This window comes from Dreissena polymorpha, chromosome 15, assembly GCF_020536995.1.
Source record: "Dreissena polymorpha isolate Duluth1 chromosome 15, UMN_Dpol_1.0, whole genome shotgun sequence".
Lineage (NCBI taxonomy): Eukaryota > Metazoa > Mollusca > Bivalvia > Myida > Dreissenidae > Dreissena > Dreissena polymorpha.
In genome coordinates, this window is record NC_068369.1 from 54,994,824 (window position 1) to 55,010,148 (window position 15,325).

Genomic DNA, 15,325 nt, shown 5'->3' on the forward strand with positions numbered 1-15,325 from the left:
AAGAATACTATCAGAATAGTAAACACTTTGGATCCTGATGAGGCGCCACGTTCTGTGGCGTCTCATCTGGATCCAAACTGTTTGCAAAGGCCTTCAAAATTCGGTTCCAGCACTGAAAGTGTTAAAAGTCGAGCTAATAAAATAAGTTTTAAATGATGATTAGAGAGTGCCCCATTTTAAAATTAGGAAACTTTGGTTACCACTGTTTTTTTTAGAAGCATAACTAAAAAAAAGGAAAGTAGTAAATTTGCCACGAAAGCATTTCGAGCTTATCTATGTATTACGAATACGCACGATATGTTCACTATTATATTTTCTTTTTTTATGAACACAACGACACTTCATAGATATAATGAAACTTAATATAAATCGTTTGTAATCTTAAGGTCACAAAGATGGTATAGAAAACTTCATTTCTTTCAAAAAATAACAAAATTTCTAAATGGAGTAACTGTTTAAATAATCTTCATCATTATCATTATATTCATCTGGTCCTTCCTCAGTGGTTGTTGTTGTGGCCCTAGTGCTATTGTTTAAATAATCTTATTCATCATCATTATATTCATCTGGTCCTTCCTCAGTGGTTGTTGTTGTGGCCCTTGTGCTATTGTTTAAATAATCTTATTCATCATCATTATATTCATCTGGTCCTTCCTCAGTGGTTGTTGTTGTAGGCCTAGTGCTTGTGGACTTAGTTGCGGTGGGATTGGGAGTTGTGAGCTAAGTGGTTGTGGGCCTAGTGGTTTACGGCCTAGTGGTTGTGGGTCTAGTGGTTGTGGGCCGGGGAGTTGTGAGCTAAGCGGTTGTGGGCCTAGCGGTTGTGGGCCTAGCGGTTGTGGGCATAGTGGTTGTGGGCCTAGTGGTTGTGGGCCTGGTGGTTGTGGGCTCGGGAGTTGTGAAGTTAGTGGTTGTTGTCCTAGTGGTTGTTGGCCTATTGGTTGTGGGCATAGTGGTTGTGAGCCTAGTGGTTGTGGGCCTAGTGGTTATGAACTAGGTAGTTGTGAGCTTAGTGGTTGTTGGCCTAATGGTTGTTGGCCTAGCGGTTGTAGGCATATTGGTTGTGGGCCTAGTGGTTGTGGGCCTAGTGGTTGTGGGTCTAGTGGTTGTGGGCCTAGCGGATGTGGGCATAGCGGTTGTGGGCCTAGCGGTTGTGGGCGTAGTGGTTGTGGGCGTAGTGGTTGTGGGCGTAGTGATTGTGGGCCTAGTGGTTTTGGGCCTAGTGGTTGTGGGCTTGGGAGTTGTGAGCTTAGCGGTTGTAAGCCTAGTGATTGTGGGCCTAGTGGTTTTGGGCCTAGTGGTTGAGGGCATAGTGGCTGCGGGCCTAGTGGTTGTAGGCATAGTGGTTGTGGGCTGGGGTGTTGTGAGCTTAGCGGTTGTGGGCCAAGCGGATGTGGGCGTAGTGGTTGTTGGCATAGTGGTTGTGGGAATAATGGTTGTTGTTGTGGGCCTAATGCTTGTCGTCGTGGCCTTAATGGATGGTTGTTGTTATGGACCTTGTGCTACTGTTTAAATAATTTTCATCATCATCATTATATTCATCTGGTCCTTCCTCAGTGGTCGTTGTTGTGGACCTAGTGGTTGTTGTTGTGGGTATAGTGGTTGGTGTTGTGGGCCTAGTAGTAGTAATTGTTGTTGTAGTGGTTGTTGTTGTGGGCCTTGTAGTAGTTGTTGTTGTAGTGGTTGTTGTTGTGGGCCTTGTGCTACTGTTAAAATAATCTTCATCATCATCATCATTGTATTCATCTGGTCTTTCCTCTGTGGTTGGCGTTGTTTCCCTAGTGCTGTTGGACTCAGTGGCTGTGTGCTGGGAAGTTATGAGCTTGGTGGTTGTTGTTTGCGTAGTTGTTGTTATTGTGGGCTTTGTTGTGGATGTGGGCCAAGTGGTTGTTGTTGTGGGCTAAGTGGTTGTTCTTGTGGGTCTCGTGGTTGTTGTTGTGATCGTAGTGGTCGTAATTTTGCAGATGTCGAAGTAAAGCGCGCATCTTCCTTTTAAGCAAATCTGCAAACGCAATGCTGTATTAGAGATTGTGTTCACGTTCATTGGTAAACATCATATTATATAATAAAATTCATTTTAGTTTAAAAAAATCACAGCAACAGTTTGTTTAACCTCACCCGTTCGCTGCCGCACGGAGTTCCGTTCCATACGAATCCGAGGCTAACGTTGCACCCGCCGCTGGCATCTACACAATTAACTTGACCATATTCGTGACAGCCCTCATTGCCGCTGATAGTCTGCAGAAAAACGATTAGTGATGTAAACATATTTATTACTGTAAGTGACAAACGCCTTAAGAAATATCTTCAAAGAATCAATAACGCTTAGCATGACTTATGTATCTAATGAAGACTGACATCGATTCCCTAATAATATGAGTAATTTGATAATACAACCAGCGGCAAAGGAATGTTTACATGGAACTTCCAGTTGTGTTTAGTAACAATAAAATGCCTACCCCGGCGCACACGCTACTTCCGGCAAAGCCAGTTCGCTTCTGTCACTGATGGTCAATGCTGTTTTCTGGCTTACCAAGCAGGCCCTGCAAAACGAGGCTCTGACCTGCTTGATCCTGAAGCCATTGTTGGCGGTGCAGTTTGCATGTCTTTTGAACAACAAATAGAGATGCAATTAATGATACCAATACTTCATGTTAACTAAACAAACAGGAACAGTTGATAAGAAAGCACATTTCATGCGAATAAAGTTAAAGAATGCCTTTAACGTAATTAGTCTATGATATTAGGTAGACTGTTCACAACAAAATAACCGATTTTATTAATAAAGTATTTTTTAAATCAATAACAATATTATGTATTTTGAGCAGACGCAAAAATGTAATAGTAGAATGTATGATGCCAAACAAATGCCCCTTGGCATTGTGAAAGTTTAAACATCCCATTTACAAAGATAGTAATTTCGGACTTTTAACGGCATATTTGCAAAGATATTCCTTGCTGACATCCAACTGCACATTTACAAATGTAGTAATTTTTGACTGCCAACGTCATATTTGCAAAAATAGTCCTATCGGAATGTCAACAGCGCATTCACTAAGGTTGTTTTCTTCTTTTCAACAGCTCATTCGCACAGGAAGTCCTTTGTGACATAAGGCAGCGCTTTTACAAAGGTCGTCATTTAAGTTTCAATATCACATTAACAAATGTAGTCCTTTTCGAATTTTAATAAGCGCATTAACTAAGGTAGTCATTTCGTTTTTTTTAAAACTCGTTTACATAGGTAGTCCTTCTATCTTTTTGTTGGGCGTTTACAGTCGTTCTTTTTAAAACTCGTTTACATAGGTAGTCATTCTATCTTTTAGATGGGCGTTTACAGTCGTTCTTTCTAAAACTCGTTTACATAGGTAGTCCTTCTATCATTTAGTTGGGCGTTTACAGTCGTTCTTTTTAAAACTCGTTTAAATAGGAAGTCCTTCTATCTTTTAGTTGGGCGTTTACAGTCGTTCATTTAAAACTCGTTTACATAGGTAGTCCTTCTATCTTTTAGTTGGGAGTTTACAGTCGTTCTTTTTAAAACTCGTTTACATAGGTAGTCCTTCTATCTTTTAGTTGGGCGTTTACAGTCGTTCATTTTAAAACTCGTTTACATAGGTAGTTCTTCTAGCTTTTAGTTGGGCGTTTAGAGTCGTTCTTTTTTTTGACCTTTAACAGCACATCCACAAAGATAGGCCTTCAATGACTTGGAACAAAGGGAGTAGTAACTGACTTTAAACGTCGATATAACCGCGGAGCTCCTAAAAAACTTCTTTAATTGCTATCGTAATCATTTTCAACAAAAGCGACGAATTATGTGTACTAACCGTTCCAAGTGGCTTTTGATTTCAATGGTGCTGCATGAAGAAATAAATGGTGTATTTGTATTCGATGCTCGAGGAAGGCTCAAACAAGATGGCGAACATCACGTTCTTTCCGACAATGCAATGTTCCGTCTCATAAAGGCTATGATCAAATCTGTGAATAACGTCAAATCATTAATATTCGTCGACATGACATTTCGTGTTTTTTTGGAAGACTTATTCGTGGTAGTGTTTATTCCGTGATTAGTGATTTTACAAATAAAGAGGAATTTGCGTCGTTCGTGTTTGAGTTAAATTCGTAAATCGTTCAATCGAAGTAATCAAAGCGCTGAAGGCACTGAAGTTGTTCGCATTATTTAAGAAGCAACTCATTTTTTGAAATTAATCGCAAGTTTGAAATCAACACTTACACATTCAAATTTATAAAGAGTATGTCATAAAGCACGGGTCGAGATGTATGTGCACGTTTTATCATCCTATTTATTTTATAGAGATAACTTAGACAAAATAACAACAACATGGCCATTTTTGACGTTCAGAAAGCATAGTAAGTATGATGAAAATGGTTATGAAAACTGAATATAAAGACAATTTGCAATTACCAGCATATTAAATGAATATTGTTTGAATATCGAATACCTAAGAATATAATTTCATTATGGAAATTCCCTGAACAAAACTTTGATTTTTGACACCATATACAAATTCAAAATATACAATATGATATTTGATGAAAAAAAAAGAGCTGTCAGAAGACAGCGCGCTCGACTATTCGAATGTTTGACCGTATAATGAAAGCCATCATGGGGAAATTGTTCATATTCAATAAGGTCAAGGTAATATAGTCACATCCTAAGTGGAAGAGGACCATAATTGAAACATATTGATCGCTTATGTTTTAAAAAAATGTACTTTATAGACGATTCTGAGTTCAGGTATATTTTCCACAATCTTTTGAAAATTTGTAAAGACATACAACAAACTAATAAGATTTTATTTCAAGTTTGATAGCAATATCTTGGGTGGGATGGTTGGACGATCCTTCAAAAATAAAAAATGAATTAATATTTGTGTTTTTTTTACAATGTTTAAAAAATTCTTTTTGGGTGTGTGTGGGAGGGGAGGAGGGGTGGGGTGGAGAGAGGAGTATAATGTAGGGGTGTGGTCATTTATAAGATGATCTTTCAAAAATAAGAAAAACAATGAAAAAATGGGGGGAGGGGTCTTGGATGGGGCGTGGGGGATGGTTTGGGTGGAGTCCATTGTGGTATGTCAGGTAAGTGTTGTTTTGTCAAAGTATGAATCAAATCTGATTATAAATAAAGAAGTTATGGCAATTTAAGCAAAATTTATTAATTTTCAATTTTCTAAGTATAAAAAGGTAACATGATTCTTACAAAATGCTTGATACAGTTGTCTGCTCTTGTTTATAGATTGGGGTCATGTTGATAAAGTAGTATGCAAAATATAAAAGCAATATGACAAGGTACATAGAAAATATTTGAGGTGGTGCGCAAACTTTAACATAGATATATCAATAATATGCATATTCTAATTGGAAAAAGGGCCATATTTCTTACAAAATGCTTGTTACAGTTGTCTGCTCTTATTTATAGATTGGGGTCATGTTGTTAAAGAAGTATGCAAAATATGACAGCATTATGTCAAGGGACATAGACACTATTTGAGGTGGTGCGTAAATTTTAACATAGATTTATCAATAATATCATTTATATGCATATTCTAAGTGAAAAAGGGTCATAATTCTTACAAAATGCTTGATAAAGTTGTCTGCTCTTGTTTATAGATTCGGGTCATGTTGGCAAAGAAGTATGTAAAGTATAAAAGTAATATGTCAAGGGAAATAGAAAATATTTTAGGTTGTACGCATACTTTAACATTGCAACGCTCATGCTAATTGTCACGCCGACGCCGGGGTGCGTAGGATAGATACACTGTATATATTTCATATATAATAGTGGAGCTAAAAATAAATATGCAAGCAATACTTTTTACTCACGAATAAGGTAGTCATAAAGACAGCCCTGTTGACCCGTTCTTTGTTGTTTATGCATTACTTGTTACCCTAGCAGTTCACACATTGTCAACAACTCTGACCTAAACATGGCTATAGAGCACTAATACGCTTTTGCGGCATAGCTGTTTTACCCAGCTTTTCACCTTAAATGACTTTAACATAACGCCAGCAGACATGCATGAATATATTCGAAAATGTCATAGGGTGATTCGAGATAAAACCACTGAACTTTGGCTACATCACTGTGTCTGTGTTCAGCGCAAAGGATGTACAATGTATCACTATTCAGTGTAAGGAATTCCGGACTACTCTCGGTATGTTCAAATGACACTAATTGTGGCCCAGTTACAATTACGCGTTAAAATCCATCTCGTAGAATTTCAGGGTCAGTCCTCGTTCACTAAATCGTCCGGGGAATATATAGTTAACAATCGATAAACACAGTTTTGCTTTCAAGAGGAGAAAACAAACAAATAGTATACTGTCACGATAAGAGGAAAATCGTTTAATTTTCCAAACACAAAATGTGTGCCGTACTCGGTCAGCACGTCTAGAAATCGTTCCTAAACGCCTGGATAGACTGCCCGTATTACAAAGTTTGCTATTTTGAATACAGTTGTGTATCGAAAAGCCTTGTGCTAAAATGTACCATTTACAATTCGCGAAGAGATTTTTAATGACCCACTTCATGCGTAAATGGGTCTTATTCCATTTGCGCCCATCATATGTATAGCCCACTCAGCCTGCGCATCTCTCAATCTGGTAAGGAGATACATAATGAGACCATTACACATTGAGGGATTTTATAGCGAACAGCATCGCCTCTGACCAGACTGCGCAAATGCACAGGTTTGGCTTAAGATACGTTGGCCGAAACGTTTAAGGCCCATTTTCGCATGACGCGGCTATGAAAATGTGTTTTAAATGTGTCGAAAGAAAACTGCGTTTAAATCAAATATTAACATACGTTATATTTCGATGGTGAAGAAATACACTCATAATAAGGCATGTGAGGACACATATGATGTGCACTCCCGTAGTATAATTTTTATCTACTTACACTAATACGTGGTACTCCCGTAGTATAATTTTTATCTACTTACACTAATGTGTGGTCTGACAATGATTAGTTGATAATACACATTTCATGCGGTGAATATGTGACTAACAAGTTAACAAACACAATTATAATTAAACTTTTGTTTTCAATTTAATTAATTAGAAACGTAAATTGCAAACTTCATTTCAACGTCAGCATTTACGCCGACTACCTTATATTCGGTTAAAGCGATTATAAAGCATTTTTGTTGTTGTCTATAATATACCTGTAGTAATTGGTGAACTCATGTTGAACGTTTTATTAAGTGAGAACCGTGAATGTAAACAAACTTAACCTTTGACTATTGCGTTGTCAGCACCCGACAATACAAAAGATCACCGCTATCTGTTGAGAACAAAATAATGTTTCCCAGAATACACAACATCCCACTATATTTGTTTATCAGCATCTATTAATAGCCTCAGATGCAGTGGTTATCATTCTTAGCGTAGTAAAGAGCAGACCGATTTGCAACGCGTAGTAATAACCTTGCAAGCGAATAACTAAAAAACAAAATAAAGCTTCTTACGAATAAAAATTATCTTACAGTATATGGCTGATTAGTTTTGGAAAAGGCGATTTAATGACACTTGCTCTTGCAACAGTCCGAGTTAAAGGGTGCTGGTTCTCCTTCATTTAAGAATAAACGGATAGTCATTTGAATATGGGGTGAATTATTAATAGCAATATTTATTTAATTCGTTTAATGTGCATACATGTATGATATTAAGATGGTCATGTTCAATTAAAAAAAAGATATTTCAAAATCAAAATTTATTTTTGTAAACGAGTTTGCTACTTGCATTTTTCATTTTTTTTTAATGAGTATTTATTCCAAACTTCCTCTTTCCAAGATCATTAAAAAATGGGTCAGCTTTCTTCTTCGTCGTTTTTTACGTATAGAGACATAAATAGCGCAGTTTCTTAGATTAAGGTACTTTAACATGCGTAATATCGTTAATCTTTTAACGTGTATGGTAGTATTTTACGCAATTTTCGTTAAATCTACCTACATTATCATAAAGAAAAAGTACAACTTGAGAAAAACATTTGTAAAAATTAAGGATGAACGAATCTGCAGCCTTCTGCTTCCGTCCGTGTCAATAATATCTAACCTACAGCAAGATGTAATTGGATTGGGAAGTTACACTGGTTTTATGGATATATTAGATATGAAAACCGCACATTTTTATGACACTATGAGGGTATGCTATTAGACAACATACTTTAACGACGATATTGCATTGATAAGACAGTGCATATTATGTTATATATGTGTTCCGTTTAAGCAGACACGAGCTTGTGGTTCAATACTTAGCTTAAGCGAATATGTGATTCCTATGACAATCGTATGATCCAATAAATCTATTTTTATGGCAAAACAATGTATTTGAATTTTTTGGTGCCTGATAGAATGTTATTTTTACGAGCGATTGGAGAAAAATGTAGATGTGAGAAAGCGTGTGTACCAACCACGGCGCTAACCGGACATCCAGAATGACAGTTTATGTCCCCAAATGCACAGACAATTGTAAGATGTATTTTTGGTATTTTTGTTGTTGTTAGTATTGTTGTCGTGTGTTGTTGTTTTTCCATGAGAGAAATGAAAGTTGATATCTCTCAATGTTCTTCTACTAAGATTTGGAAATGCACATCAAGTATTCATAATGCAGATATTATAACAATGTGTCGCCCAGGGAGGTAATCGGTTGCTTTTTATAAAAAACAAGAGATGTGCTTGTCAGAAGCACAATGCCCCCTACTGCGCCGCTTTGAAGCCATATATTTGACCTTTGACCTTGACAGATGACCTTTACCTTCACCTTCTTCCATTCAAAATGTGCAGCTCCATGAGATACACATGCATGCCAAATATCAAGTTGCTATCTTCAATATTGCAAAAGTTATGGGCAATGTTAAAGTTTTTGGACGGACGGACAGACTGACGGACAGTTCAACTGCTATATGCAACCCTACCTGGGACATAAAAACAGTTCTCTTTTTGATATATTTTTATCGAGTGAAAATATAAATTCTTAGCAACTGTACTGCTTCGACATAATTATTTTCACTGAAAAGCATCTAATAAATAATAATGCAACATCATGTCTTTTTATCTTAGAACAAGAGATGTGTTTGTCAGAAACACAATGCCCCCTACTGCGCCGCTTTGAAGCCATATATTTGACCTTTGACCTTGAAATATGACCTTGACCTTTCACCACTTAAAATTTGCAGCTCCATGAGATACACATGCATGCCAAATATCAAGTTGCTATCTTAAATATTGCAAAAGTTATGGGCAATGTAAAAGTATTCGGACGGACGGACAGACTGACGCACTGACGGACAGTTCAACTGCGATATGCCACCCAACCGGGGGCATAAAAATACTACACACTTCAACAATGAAAACAATATTGTAATATAAATAGGCATAAATGGGTTTAAAAAAACATGTGTAAGTCTTTACGTAAAAGTACATAGAGACCTAGCTTTGGATTGCATTTCGGCCCGTCAAAAAAAAGGGGACTGTTTCAGGAAAAAAACTGTTTGCACGCAATTACTTGAGTTTGGTATTGCATCTTATTATTTCTGCTTTCGTGAAGGCCTGAGATTTTATCTGGGTCAGTCCGATGAAGGTCAATTTTACTTTTCTCAAAATAGTTTCTGCACAAATACTCGAATTTGGATTAAAAGTATTACGCTAACATGTGTGTGTATGTAGAATACAAGTTTGTTTAAATCAAAATCATCAGTGTTATGTGCTCAAGTTATGTACCTTGCAACATGCAAACCTAGCTTGAAAATGCTTTTTTTGGAAAAGTCAGTCGGATCAAGTTCAAGGTAACTGTTAACCAGAAAAAACTGTTGCTAATCAAACTTTGAGTTTGGATGGAGGGGTTGACTTTTTTGTTTGGGTAGCTTGTACCTGCAGATCAAACTTCAGATTTGCACAACAATTTTACACGCCGGGTATGCGAATACTTCGTTGACGGATGGCACTTCACTAACAGAGAACAACAAAAGCCAGAGAGGTGAGTTCTTCAGCTTTTTTGTATTTATGTTCTGTTTATTTGGTTTTTAGACACAGAACATTGTTTGGGTGATTAATGGTATAGCACTTCGTATTGCGAAGACAGAAATTCGCAGAAAAACGGTGAATTATTTAAAAAAAAAAACGATAAAATTCCATCGATAATCAGCATGAATTGAATGATCAGTACATATTTAAACAAAATAAATATACTTGGAAATAAATCAAGAACGTGCTTACTATTCGAAATAAAAGATCAATATATTCATTAATGTTACAACATGTTACATTTTAGTTTACTAATGTATTTGAGAAAATTCAAATGTTTTAAGAGTCGCATGCTTATTTTTCATCTGCACTTCGTTTACCGATCATCTAAAAAACAATGGCACTTCGTTTCCCGACATCTAGACACTTTTTTTCCAGATATAGCACACTCGTTTTTTGTGAATCAAAAATGCAGATTTCGCTGTGGAATACTGTTAAAGTAAGCAGGCAATAAATAAAAATGTATGTACTTAGTACGCAAATAAAAAACGTATTACCGAAGCATGTTCTTATCCCTTTGAAATATGATTATGATTTGGTATAAATGTAAAAGAGAAATGTTAAACAAATTCGATATGTCTAATGAGTAAAATCTTTATGACCATATATTTTAAATTACGTTCTAAACGGTTGATCTAAAGCATTTATCTTTATGTCCAAATGAAGGTACTAAGGGTATTTACTTATATATTAGATAGCATGTCATGAATAATCACTCTGCTTAAACTGCCTCTCAGAGATTCATATCAGCAGCGATGCAGGTCCGAAATTCTATTGGAACTTTTTGGCCCTACGCCAGTAAACGAAAATAGCAATAAAAGAACGGGCGGGTCGATTTAATCACACGACAGTCAGGGGCGTAGATAATGGGGGAGGGGGCCGCCCCCCCCCCCCCCGAATATTTCGGCTAGTCATCGTTATATAAATAAACGTAAAGTCACAGTGGTGTAAAAAGTTATGCATATCCGACTTTGTTTTAAATATAAACACAACACATGCTGCATATGATTTTGCATTTAGGTGACACAATTATTTATTACAGGATGAGTGAATCGGAGCTTATGAATGCCGCCGACGGTTCGTTGTTGGACATTAGTTTAGTATTTTAAAGTCTGGCACTTGTGGCCTTTAACACAATGCTCCACAATTTCCGAATATTCATCTGTTTTGTATGTAGGTGATGTACAATAGAAGCACCTATACTTCGAAAGAGTCTTCTTATCCATGGGTTCAGATCCTGTGAAAAGACAAAACAAGAATACATTTGAAAGAACAGACGTGACGAATACCCCCACATGCCGCATTGACACAGAATATTTTACGTGTTGTCTTCACACAAAAACAGCGGACACCATGCTCAATGTTTAAAACGCACTAAGTGACCCGTGACTTAGTTTTGACCACGCATGGCCCATGTTTGAACTTTGCCTATACATCATCAAGATACAACTTCTGACCAAGTTTGGTGAATATCTGATGAATACTACTTGAATTAAAGAGCGGACACCATGCTGAATGTTTAAAACGCACTAAGTGACCCCGTGACCTAGTTTTTGACGTTTTTTTAATGTAGAACAAATGTGTATTTGCCTCATAAAGACCCCTTCACTACCGTTATCTAGAGCCCTGCTATAAGTAAAATTAAACATGATTGTGTTGATCCGCATTATCCGTTACCAATAAAAAACAAGTTCATTGTGTATACATTTATTTAATAATAAATATTATCTTATTTGAAAATTGCAATTATAATAAACATAGTATAAATAAATAGTAATGTGATTTTTGAAAAATATATTTTCAAAATGTTTCGTATGAATAGCCATAATATAAATAAATGCATTGGAAGTAGAAGATAAAACTCAGTTATTAGAGTGCCCGCTTTGTTGAAAGTCTCTGTAAACTGAAGTGCCCTTTATCGGTAAACAAAGTGCCTGCAACTTTATGTATGCAACCTATTACAACATGCACTATCCTTGTTTATATTTCATTGAATACTATCAAAATTTCAGTATTTGAAGCTCAGTGATTACTCTACATGGTGGAATAGCAAACAATTTCTTGCAATAATTCTAAGTAGTTTTATTGTGTTAAAATGTTTACTGTTCATTAAGTTTATGCTGTTTTCCGATCGAATTTTCTATTTTTAGGGCAAAAATGTACCATTCTTCCGTGAAATTGTGTATTCCCAATACAAAAGGATACACCATTTATCAACTCGACCATGTGTCTTGTCTTAAAAACGAATCTTTAGGATATAACTTTAAATAAAACAGAGGAACTTACCTCTCGCGCGTGGCGTTTGTTGTTCTCTGTTAGTGAAGTGCCATCCGTCAACGAAGTATTCGCATACCCGGCGTGTTTTAACTCATTTATGCCTAGTGGACTCTCCCATCTTGCTAAATAGGATCAATTTAATTATAAAATTAGGGATGTCTAGTATATTTATTTCTATATTTAGAATATTTCTTACAGAAATTCCTTTAAGCAAACAGCGCAGACTCTAATGAGACGCCGCATCATGGCCAAGGCCTTTTTCTAGACGCTAGGCATAAATGAGTAAATACTAGTAAACTAAGATTTTTTTATAAACCTGGTTTTATGACATTTGTATATTTCTTTTTGGCAACATGATTTCATCTACTTTCATTATGACAACAAATTAATGCATCCTTCACAAGCAAATGTTATCCAAGCTTTTACGCTATGGCATTTTGATACATGTTGGACCACTTTTTATATAACATTACACATATCAATGCGTTGTTTGGTTAAAACTGAATCTTTATTCGAAACTGTTTTAAACTATGATTAAATCTTTAGCAAGTAAACGATAAGCAGGACTTGTTGGTGCTAATCTCGAGCAAAACTTACGCCGATGGCGGCAGGATAAACGTAAATGTCAACGTCATACGCCTCTTTGTAGGATGCGAAGAAAACGTTCATCTAAAATATTCATTATTCATAAAAACATCGTTTCGTTTATGTTTTATATGTACAATATGACAAGAGTTGATAGCCGAAATCTCCCGTACATGCCCTGGATGGTTAAGAAACTAATAATTTATAAAAAATTTAACAATAATGATACATAGATAACAAGTCAATGAAGGAAAAACCCCAATTGCTTGATATTAAAGGGGCCTTTTCACAGATTTTGGCATGTTTTGAAGTTTGTCATCAAATGCTTGATATTGATAAATGTAAACAGTTAATCTAAAAATATCCAGTAAAAAACAATAATAACATTAAATGAAGAAATAAAGTAACCCTCGATTGGGCTCGAACCACTGTACCCTTGAGTAATTGTCTACCACTTAGACCACTCGGACATCCGCGCTCATACAAAAAGTGATGTATTTTATACTTTATATAAGCAATCCTCGTAATATCCAAAAATTTAACGACAAAAACAGAACTCTCCAAATTATAACATCGTTTCGCGTTGCAACACTTTATAATTTTCAGAATTTGAAATCCTCAAAAGATGCATAAAATGGATATTTTAGAGCATGGTAAATGTCCAGTATTACTGTTTCCTCACACATATCATAAATTCAGCGAAATTTTGATAATCTGAAACAATTTTCTTTATTATTTTGTCAATTTACCAAAACGTGAAATGGCCTCTTCAAAAGTTTAACAATTTTGATACATAGATAACCAAGTCAATGATGGAAAACCCCAATTCTTTGATATTACACTTGTACAAAGTAAATGGAGGGGTCGGTTTTCCGGAGAGTATGCGATTCCGTGGGCATTTCCGAAATTTCCACGTTAAATAAAACTAATATCAAATGTTTAATAACATTTAATCAGTACTAACTCAGTGCCTATCTCGTTAACCAACAGTGCCACGAAGAGTTCAACTTCTGCTTCGGCAGCCGTCGTGTTCCCCTGGTGGCGATTGTAGAATCTGAAATTGCATCAATTATAACTACAGAATGTAACGTGCGTGACGAATTACTGCATGTGGGAATATATAGTAATTTTGAACGAAGGATGATAAAAATCACACATTTACAACTTCATATCGTAAGGAACAATACTGGGAAGCATGAAAGTTGCACTTTGAAAAATGAATGAAAACTTTTCTTGACAAATTTGTCTAGACATACGGACGGATCAACGGGCGTACGGACAGACAGAAAGACAGACATAAAGACAGACAATCAAACAGACAGGTAGTCAAACATTCAAACATATAAAAAGACAGTCGGACGGACAAGATTTCTTTCAGATTAATAGTATGTAAAACGCGTGAACATAAGTTTTGATGTTCAGCAAATGATCATGTAACATAGAAACCTAAAATAGTAGCAATCATTAATCTTTAAAAACCTTTTTTATTAAATTACTTAGGATCAAATATGAAGTAAATATGCGATGTTACCCAAATGATATTTTATAAGCTGTAAATATTCGATATTACCCGAATTATATTTTATAAGCTTATTGCAAACAAATAAAAATCAGTGAAAAAAAAACAATGAACCAAATTAAAAAATGGATCGCAGCTATCACCTTATTAAAAATGAGTGCTACAAATGCAATAAGCGAAATAATATTTTGTTCATTAAAATTGTCCACTCGTGAGGACTTATGCCTTATCAATAAGTGTCGTGAGTCAAGTAACGTACTGTTTCATGAATGATTCGTCCAGTGCAAACGCAGTTTCAATAACCTTGAATCCCGGAGACGGGAGAATGGAGCGACGCCCACGAGCCAGTAAACCTGCTGGCCGCTGCATAGTACCGGAACCGTTCGCTCTCACAACTAAAATAAAACAGTACGCAACAGATGTTGACAAGCAAAGACTACAATTTTGCTAAATCTATTTCCGACCGTGTTTTACATTCTACAACCATACGGCCGTTAATCACGGGCACCACCTCGTTTTTGGAATGCATTATTAATTGAGCCAATGCAACTTTCGAGGTGGCGTTCAGGCCCGGATGTTTAGAAATTTCATGGATAATTTTACAGGTTGATGAGGTTTATGTGTTGTTGTTCAGCATATATCGCACCATTTTAAAAATAGGGCAATGTAGTGCGATTCAGCGAAGATTTATTCATCCAAAAAATGTACAGAAACATTTATTCTCAACCCATTTCAAAACGTGAGAATCTTTATAAGTTGTGGTATGGTGGAGTTTGAAAAGCATTTCGATAAGTTTGTCCTGTGTGACGAGCACATTTCCACCCAATTCAATTTCCAACGACATCAAACGAATGCGTACAACATATATAAGATGTTGCATGCAAAAAAAATATTGGCTTCTTGACGA

The 15,325-nt window shown here is 36.1% G+C and overlaps 2 long non-coding RNA genes across 2 annotated transcripts; both read right to left on the bottom strand.

Moving 5' to 3' along the window:
• Window positions 1-341: 341 nt before the first annotated feature.
• On the bottom strand, window positions 342-3,963 carry LOC127860300 (uncharacterized). The gene is made up of 4 exons (XR_008039683.1): window positions 3,819-3,963; window positions 2,457-2,603; window positions 2,116-2,235; window positions 342-1,999 (listed from the first exon to the last, which is right to left on the bottom strand). It is a non-coding gene; the product is annotated as an uncharacterized LOC127860300 (long non-coding RNA).
• A 7,119-nt stretch (window positions 3,964-11,082) lies between these two features.
• On the bottom strand, window positions 11,083-14,807 carry LOC127860299 (uncharacterized). The gene is made up of 5 exons (XR_008039682.1): window positions 14,678-14,807; window positions 13,864-13,953; window positions 12,912-12,983; window positions 12,324-12,436; window positions 11,083-11,274 (listed from the first exon to the last, which is right to left on the bottom strand). It is a non-coding gene; the product is annotated as an uncharacterized LOC127860299 (long non-coding RNA).
• Between the last annotated feature and the right edge of the window lie 518 nt (window positions 14,808-15,325).